The 9,147-nt window shown below is 38.8% G+C and overlaps 1 long non-coding RNA gene across 1 annotated transcript; it reads right to left on the reverse strand.

The window, feature by feature from the left end:
• Positions 1-2,257: 2,257 nt before the first annotated feature.
• LOC144296417 (uncharacterized) lies at positions 2,258-7,173 on the reverse strand. The gene is made up of 2 exons (XR_013363538.1): positions 7,039-7,173; positions 2,258-2,541 (listed from the first exon to the last, which is right to left on the reverse strand). It is a non-coding gene; the product is annotated as an uncharacterized LOC144296417 (long non-coding RNA).
• Positions 7,174-9,147: the final 1,974 nt, after the last annotated feature.

A 9,147-nucleotide genomic window follows, 5' to 3' on the forward strand; every position in this document is an offset into this window, starting at 1 on the left:
AATTCAGGAAGGGTCTACAAGGTACAATCATCTGGTTTCAAGAATGTGCCTTCTCAATATTTCTAGAGCCTTCTATGGGGACCTCAGTTTTAGAAGTCTTCACTGCAACAGAGATGCTTATGTATACTCCTGCCTCCTCTTCTAGGTGGTGAATTTCTGCAGGGCATTGGCAGGGTTTGGTTTGTCTCTGCATTCCTTCACATTTCCCATTGTAAGATTTCATACTCATGTGATAACTGATAAAAGATTTGCTGAGTTGAATTTTATCTATACAGTTGTAGCTTTGCAATATCTTAATTTTTGGGGTAGGTGACCTCTGAGTCATACATTCAGATGATTTTTAACTCGGCTTCCAAGACTGCCTTAAAAGATCAATTTGTTAGTATTACCAAGCTCTGATTACTTGGTGTTACATAATTATACTGCAATTAAACTAAAAATAAGCAGCATATTTAAATAACTCTAACAGAATTAAGGCGAGTGGGTGATTCACACAAATGTCCCTGCTCTTCTCTTCTTCATGGATAAAATGAAGTGCATCATTAGCAAATGTTGAATCCTTCCAATATTGACTGGCCTCACTTGAGACAAGCACACTTGAAATTTGGAATGATGCAGAAAATAAAATGAGGGCATTATTTTTTCCCTTTCAAATGTGTCTGTAATTAACACTCCTTTAAATAGTAAATTTGAAGTCTGACTCAGTTTTTAAAAAAAATCAGTTATAGTCTCTGAAAAAGAAAACAATAAGAAATTTCTAAAAGTGGCCTTTTCTGGGGAGGAGAATTGGCAGCCTAGGAGCTAGTAAGGGAGGAAGACTTATTTCTCAATGAAACCCCTTTGTGTGCATATATTACTTATTGAAAGATAAACAGACATAAACAAACACACACACAAATTTCAGTATATGTTCTGCTGAAGCAAGCATGGCACACAAATTTCAATACAATTTTGAAAAATAACAAAATGAAAGGACCTGTGCAGCCTGATTTTAGGATTTACTATGAAGTTAAAGTATTTGGGGTAGTGTGGTGTTGGGGTAAGAAGAGCTGTATATGTCAATGAGACAAATACAAACTCCACATGTAGATGGCCGATTAATTTTGACAAAGACTCTAAGCTAGTTTGTTTCAATAACTCAATGTCCCTGAGGGAAAAAATGAATGTTGACATTTATATGATACTTAACAAATTAAACCAAAATAAATCATGGACCTAAATGTATAATCTGAAATGATAAAACTTGGAGAATAGATGGGATAAAATCATTGTGACTTGAGTATGCAAAGATTTCTTAGGGCACAAAAACCACAAAGCATAAAATAAAAATTTGATGAAATGAACTCTATCAAAATGAAGACTTCTGCTTTTTAAAACAATATTAAGATCATGAAAAGCAAACAACTGACAAGGAGAAAATATATGCAAAACATATATCTGATAAAGAAATTGTACCCCACAATATGGGCAAAATATTTAAAGACACACTTCACAAAGAAGATACACATATGGCCAACAAGTACATAAAAGATATTCAACATCAATAGTCATCAAAGAAATGCAAAAAAAACCATAATGGAAAATTGAGATGACTGATAATACCAAGCATTCATGACAAGATAGAGCAGCTGTATGTTGCTAGCCGGAAGGTAAAATTTACTGCTACTTTGGAAAACACGTTGGCCATTTCTTGTAAAATTAAACACACTGTATACCATGGCAATCCCCCTTCTGGGTACAAGAGAAAGGAAAACGTGCACATGAAGACATGTACTTGATTGTACTTGAATGTTGCATTAGTTTTCTAGAGGTTTTGTAACAAATTACCACAAACTATATATGTATACAATGGAATATTACCCATTAGAAACAACAAATACCCACCATTTGCTTCGACGTGGATGGAACTGGAGGGTATTATGCTGAGTGAAGTACGTCAATCGGAGAAGGACAAACATTATATGTTCTCATTCATTTGGGGAATATAAATAATAGTGGAAGGGAATATAAGGGAAGGGAGAAGAAATGTGTGGGAAATATCAGAAAGGGAGACAGAACATAAAGACTGCTAACTCTGGGAAACAAACCAGGGGTGGTGGAAGGGGAGGAGGGCGGGGGATGGGGGGGACTGGGTGACGGGCACTGAGGGGGGCACTTGACGGGATGAGCACTGAGTGTTATTCTATATGTTGGCAAATTGAACACCAATAAAAAATAAATTAAAAACAAACAAACAAACAAATTACCACAAACTAGGTGACTTTAAGCAACAGACATTTATTCTTTCATAGTTTTAAAGCCTAGAAATCCAAAATCAAGGTTTTGACAGCACCATGCTCTCTCTGAAGGCTCTAGGAAAGAATCTGATCCATGAAGTTTTCTCTCAGCTTCTGGTGTTACCAGCAGTCCTTGGCAATTTTCTGCTTGTAAATGCATTACTTCAACTCTGCCTCTGTCATTATGTGGCTTTCTCCACATAATCCAGGACAGGGCAGCCTCCACTTTGCCATGCCCTGATCTTGTGTCTAGATCTCTTCTTTCCTATAAAGACACCCATATGGGATTAGGGCCCACCCCAATGACATCATTTTAACTTGATAACATCTGCAAAGACCCTATTTTCAAATAAGGGTACATTCACAGGTATCACGTTTAGGACATCAGTATATCTTCTGGGGGATACAATTCAACCCGCAGCAAATATTCATGGCAGCTTTACTAAAATCAACTATTTATGGAAACAACCCAGATGTCTGTCAACTGGTAAATGGATAACAAATTGTGGTATATCCATATAACAGACTATTATTCAGCAGTAAAAAGGATGAATTACTAATATGCATAACACACATGAATTTTAAAAATGTTTTGCTGAGTGAAAGAAGCAGACACAATGGAATATATCCCATATGATTTCATATGCCTGAAGTTCTAGAAATGACCAATCTAATCTATAATGACAAACCCAGATCAGTATTTGCCTAGATTTCGGGGAGAGAGTGTGGGATTGTTCAATTGATTGCAGCTTTATACTGTGGCACTTTTCGTGGAGATGGAAATGTTCTATATTTTGGATTTGGTGGTGGTCATGTAGGTTTATAAGTTTATCAAAGTTCTTTAAACTGAACACTACCAAGCTGAATACATTTTACTTTATATAAGTTATGTCTCAAAAAATTCATTTAAAAACTCACTTGCAAAAAAAAAAAAAACTCACTTGCAAAGGACTATTAAGTAACCTATGGCATAAAGCAAAATTCATATTTGTGAATATGTTCACCCTCTTGTATCTATTTAAAATAAAATGTGGCTATAGCATCTATGGAAGGTGCTAGAAACTACTCATTCATCACTGGGAGGGGAAGGCCTGTGTTTTTGTCTGCATAGCATCATTTTTCCCTTCTCCTGGAAGGAAATAGCATCTCCTTATTTTCCTACTCTCAGTGTTCTGTTCCTTCCTTATTTCAGTCAAATGGTTTTAGGGGGACCTCTGATTGCAACCACTTCTTTCCAATTGCCACCTCCTTGGTCCATTGCCCCTTCACTCTCTCTAACTCCTCCCTCCCACCCTGCTAGTGGGAGCACATTGAGAATGCGGATCTGCAGTAGAGGATAGTAACAATGAACTGGAGCAGAGCCCCAGTGAAAGGAAGAAGACATAGAGAGAGAATGTCTTGGAAGCATGAAGTCTCCGGCTTTGGAAATTTGCCAATTATCCCTTCCTCCTCCTCCATCATTCCTGGGTTCTTGAGCCAATAAATTAATAAAATTTCTGTATTCATTAAGGTAAACTTCTTCCAATTTCAGCCAAAACATCTACATTAGGATTTAGAAAAAATTCTATTAGCTTTTGTCAGGCTGTCTCATATATATATTTATTTCTAGATGTACATACTCTAGACTATATAACATTTTCAAGTTGTCAATGTCCTTCTTCACAAATGTCACCCTGGGTCTGCCCACCTCCTATTACTTTAGAGGTTATGTTGCCTAGCATGTTGGGAATCTGACTTACTTTTTTTTTTTTTCAATTATTTAAGTGATATAAAGTTGAGTTAGACATTTTGGTGATTGCTTTACTTGTGGCTGAATGCTTAGCATGAAGGCAGTGAGTTATAATTAAACCTAAATTTTAAAATATGAATTTCTATCAAGCTGGGTCTTCTTCATTTAATACTTTTACAGATAATCATTTCAACCCCAAAACAAGAATTTAAACTTATTGCTGTTCAGTGGATTTCTATTTTTCTCTCTTTTAATATTTGAGAATCCTATTGTCTCCTTATTCTGTCACCTAGGGCACTCTTCTCAGTTTTGTTTCATCTAGTAGTTTAATAAGCAAAAAGTGGAAAACAATGACTTTTTTTTTTTTTTTTTTGTACCTATATTAGTTCTGGTGTGTTCCTAAGAGCTTACCTAGATCTGTCAATAATCAGTTTGGGAATTTCCTGGAAGTCAACAGGAAGCTTATGGATTGGCAGCTCTCTGCATGTCTACATGCAACCAATTCTCCCTTTTATTACCATCAGGAAATGTTTCCTATCTTTAGCCTTTTTGCATTTCCTTCATTCTCGAGGGTATTCTGAAGACCACTAATGTGGTTCTCTGGTCACTTTTTCAATGATTTTTGTGGTCATTTTGGGAGCCCAGTAGTTTATATTCATTTAAGGCCACATCGTATTTCCTGAAGAACTCCTATCTGGGTCTTCTGTTTCTTCTAGCTCTAATTTCATTATTCTTAGTGCAGGTGACAGGAACAATGTAAAAATGTAGTTTGACCTACATTACTAAAGCTCTCTGAGCACCATTTTCCCTTTGTGGGACTATGGTGAAGGATAAAAGAAATGATGTAGGGCCACATGGCTGGTGTAAAGTTAAATGATATGGCCCTGGATCTGCTATTCAGGGCAAAGCAATGCCTAGGGCCGGATGCTACTGATAGAGAAGCTTCCAGAGAGTAAGGGGTAGTACAGTTTCTCTTTAGGCACAGGTTCCTACTGCCCAACCTGTTGTTGCCCTGGGTGAATGGCTAAGGACAACTTTCTGAGAAAGATAGGAAAAACCTAGGCTCTATGGGCTACAAAGAGAGAATTCAGGTTTGGGCTTCTGGATACTGAAAGGATGCCCTGTGAGAGCACAAGGGAGCTGGGATCCAGGGACACCAGCTGATCTAGCTTGTCTTCATAAGCACAGTTAGCAAAATTAGCAGATGCTGATGGCCTAATCACATTGACCAACCTGCCCCACTTAACGTCCTTCAAGACTTTTCTTTGACACACAGCAGCATTTAAAAAGCCTCTCATTTTTTGTTCCAGCAACATTGAGGTTGGTTTATACTGGGGTCTCTCTCCCCTTCTGCAGTAGTTTAAATAAAATCTGTCTTGTCATTTTAAAACAAGTATTCAGTGAATAATTTCTCCTTAACAAATAATTCTAATTGTGATTGGTCAGAGATACTGGGGGGCAGGTGAACTCTGTAGAGGGGAGGTGTAAATGGATCCAGCTGTAGAGGGTTGAGAATGGCAGAAGGGAGAAGAAGGAGTTTGAATTTGGCAATAATCTTCATTGAGGACGAGAGGGACAGATGTAGGCCTGGTGACAATATAGTCAGAGTCTTAGATCAGTGAGTTGATAATGAAGATAGCTCATAAATTTGAGTGAACCAACTAGAGGTTTCTAGTGGGTGCTAAAGACACTATCTGTAGCTCTGTTACCCTTTATATCAGTAGTTTAAAAGGCATGAGAATAGCATTCGTAGTGGCATGATTCTGATTCCAAATAAACTCAACAGTCTAAATAAAGAGCTAAAATTATCAGGATGAAATGTGATAGAAAAAATGTATGCAGACCCTAATATTCCAGGGAGGGCAGGCTACAGAATTTGCATGGAGGGCCTGGTGTATAATGAAAACAGAATTTGTGCAGTCCCAGTGCAAGGCAGGGAAGTCAGTCTCTTTTCACCCAGGCCCACTGCCTCAATTCATGGTGGTGAGCAACCCTCAGGGGATTGCTATCTCTGCTTCAGGGTCTTTTCCATACCTGGATCAAGGTGGGTGAGAGGGTAAATGTACAATGGCACCATGAATCCAGGACAGGGCAGCCTCCACTTTGCCATGCCCTGAGATGCTGTGGGGCACATGCTTTCCCAGAACCTCTGCCCATTGCTATGGGTGAAGGTGGCAGTGGTTGTGAGATGTGGCCTAGAGCCTATCTCAGGGGGTGAGCGGAGGTGAACTATTTGGGAGTCAGGACTCAGGCCTGTTGCATTTGCTCTGTAATCCCACAGATTTAACAAAACAGTACAAAGGCACCCTTAGGTGAGTCCCATGTGACTTCACTGGTCACAGACCCAGGAAGCTGACATTGATTCTGGGCTGGGATGACAGTGTCAAAAGTAGGAATGAGAACTTTTTTTCTGGACAAAGCAATTTGAGCAGATGGATAGTCCTGTAAATAGGAGGAGAAAGAAGCCTGGAATGCAGGTTGAAAACGAACTATAGAGAGCTTTGGAGTCACACATCATCCTGTAGAGGAGAAGCAAAGGAGATCTGAGAGCAGGGGAGTGACAAGGTGAACGAGGTATTTCTGAGGATTAATTCCCAGGGAGATACCGTTTAGAAGCATGTGCCTTTCAACTATTCCTTTTTGTTGTTTTCATACATAAAACTGAAGGGACACTCTTTTGGATCAAAGATGGGCAGTTGCCTGCAAGGCATCTTTCACTTTTTCCTACTGCTTCATGCACAAAATCTGCTGGAACTTTTGACATTTTGCTCTTCCTTTCCTCTGGATTTTCATGCCAGCAAATTAATGTGTAAAATGCCGGCAGAAAATGACTTTCACAGGACAGAATGATCTTGCATTTTTGGTCAGGAGAAGAAGAAAGCAGCAGACTCACTAATTGCTGAATTACAATGAACTTTTCTATGATCCTTTGAATCTCTCAGAGGAATCAAAACAAAACAAAATTAAAGCAATGATATCAAGCAACCAGCTTTGCATGCAGACAACAGGTAGATATTAAAACTGAAACCTCACCTTCGTTCAAAGTAACAGCAAAAAGAATGTGACTTCTCTTCCTGAGGGACTGGTAATAATTTTCATCTGTGTTCTGCTCATCTTAGTAGTAATTTTTTAAACAGGCATTTCCATGGCAAATACACATGCACCCACAGGCACACCCCATAATCTCCTACCCCAGATATAAATAGATTGGAGCTGCCAGGGAATTGGTCATATAGTTTAAACAATTGTTGAGAATTCTAATCTTGTAAGAAAGAAAATCAGTAGGGTGGTGTGTAGCCAGAATAAGGACTTTCATAATGCTGAAAGCATTTGGCAGCACAAACATTTCTGGGCTTTGCCAGAGACAGAAAAATGGATGCAAACTCCTAGTGGAGGAGTTTTATTTTCTCTATGTCATTCCCTCACTTGCATCTCTGGCCTTGAGAAGTCAATTTATTTCCTTTTGCCATGTTCTGTCTGATTGAGAGGCTGAGAGTTCTCCCCCATTTTTCCCAGGCATGTTGAGCTAGCTTCAGCAATGGGGAGCTTGCTTTACCCTCCAGACTGTGTACCACCCCTCCCCCCCACCTTGATCATGTGTTCTATTTCCACTCTTTTGAGCAGTTCTTAAAAATTTGTCAGCTTTTTGGACAGCTCCCGGTCATTTCTTAAGCTATTGCCACTGTACCTTCGTTACTGGGTGCCTTTCCATTGCTTTGACATGATGGTCTTTCTGAGAAAGTGCTAGAGAGGGGGTCAGCTTTGGAATCAGACTGACCAAGATCTTGATCCTGGCACTGACCTTTGTTAGCTTTAACTTTTAACAGGTTACATGGGTGCTCTACCTTTCTCTGAAAATGAGGGTGTTGATGAGTTCCCTGATGAGTTAGTTCCCTGTAGGCATGTTGTGAGCATAAAACAAAATCACATGCATATAAAGCACATGAACACAGTAGATGCATATGAACTGTTACCATGCACCTGATTTGCCTGCCTTCCCTTCTCAACTGACTATAGAATCCTGGGCCGTGAAACTATGTCAGACCTTCCTATAGAGTGTTGCAGGTTTAAAGCCCATGCCCACCTATGACCAGACTTCTCTTCCTGCTTATTAGAAATTCTAAGACAATATGTTTGCTTCTTTTTAAGATATCCCGCACTTTGACCAATTAAAGCTTCTTAGTCCGTCTCTATTGATTGAAACTATCTTTTGTTTCTTCCTTTATTGGGTCAGAGTTGAAATTGTCTTTCAGGCAAGGTGGAACTTGTCCCATTGTCTGTTTTTAGAAGAGTGCCCCTTCTGGCAGATGCCAAGAACCCTTAGAGTATCTTGACCACTGCTCATGTTTTCCTGGGACCCTTTTGTGATGGATTTCAGGAATGGCCGTGTTGCCTATAACACAACTCCACAATCTTTATTTTATTTTTTAAAGATTTATTTATTTGAGAGAAAGTGTGTGAGTACATTGGGGAGGGGAAGAGGGAGAGAATCTTCAAGCAGACTTCCTGCTGAGCGGAGACCCCAACTTAAGGCTTGATCCCATGACCCATGAGATCATAACCTGAGCCAAAACCAAGAGTTGGAGCTTAACCCACTGAGCCACCCAGGTGCCCCTCATGATCTTTATTTTAATAAGTTAGAGTAGACATAACAGCAAAAGGCCCTGCCATCTAATTATTTCCTCAAAGAATGATTTCCCCAAAGAATGATAGTTTGTTGACTATTTTAAAACTAATTGGATTTTGGTAGATATTTTTCAATGACTCCTATTGAATAACAAAACTGTACAACAAAACACATATTCAGCTACTTCAACATAATATTTTGTAGGTCATTTTTAATGTAAGTTTTACCAGGGAGTTATATCACTCAGAGTTAAATAGCTATTTATTATTTTTTTTTTTCGGGCCAAAGTGGATATTTTGTAATAGGTACTTAAAGCATTTACTTAAGTTAAAATTATTATGTCTATGTTTTATGCTGTATGGCTTCAATTGTCCATATATTTGTATGTAAGTACAGATCTACACTGAAGCAAATGAAGCAAATTAAAATCTTTTTAGGTCATCTGCATTTGGTAATAAGGTACAAGTCTTCGGTAGGCTCTGCAACTTTTGGCAGAGGTCATCTGTCAAGACATT

The sequence above is a fragment of the Canis aureus genome, chromosome 24 (genome assembly GCF_053574225.1).
Source record: "Canis aureus isolate CA01 chromosome 24, VMU_Caureus_v.1.0, whole genome shotgun sequence".
In the NCBI taxonomy this organism is placed as follows: Eukaryota; Metazoa; Chordata; class Mammalia; order Carnivora; family Canidae; genus Canis; species Canis aureus.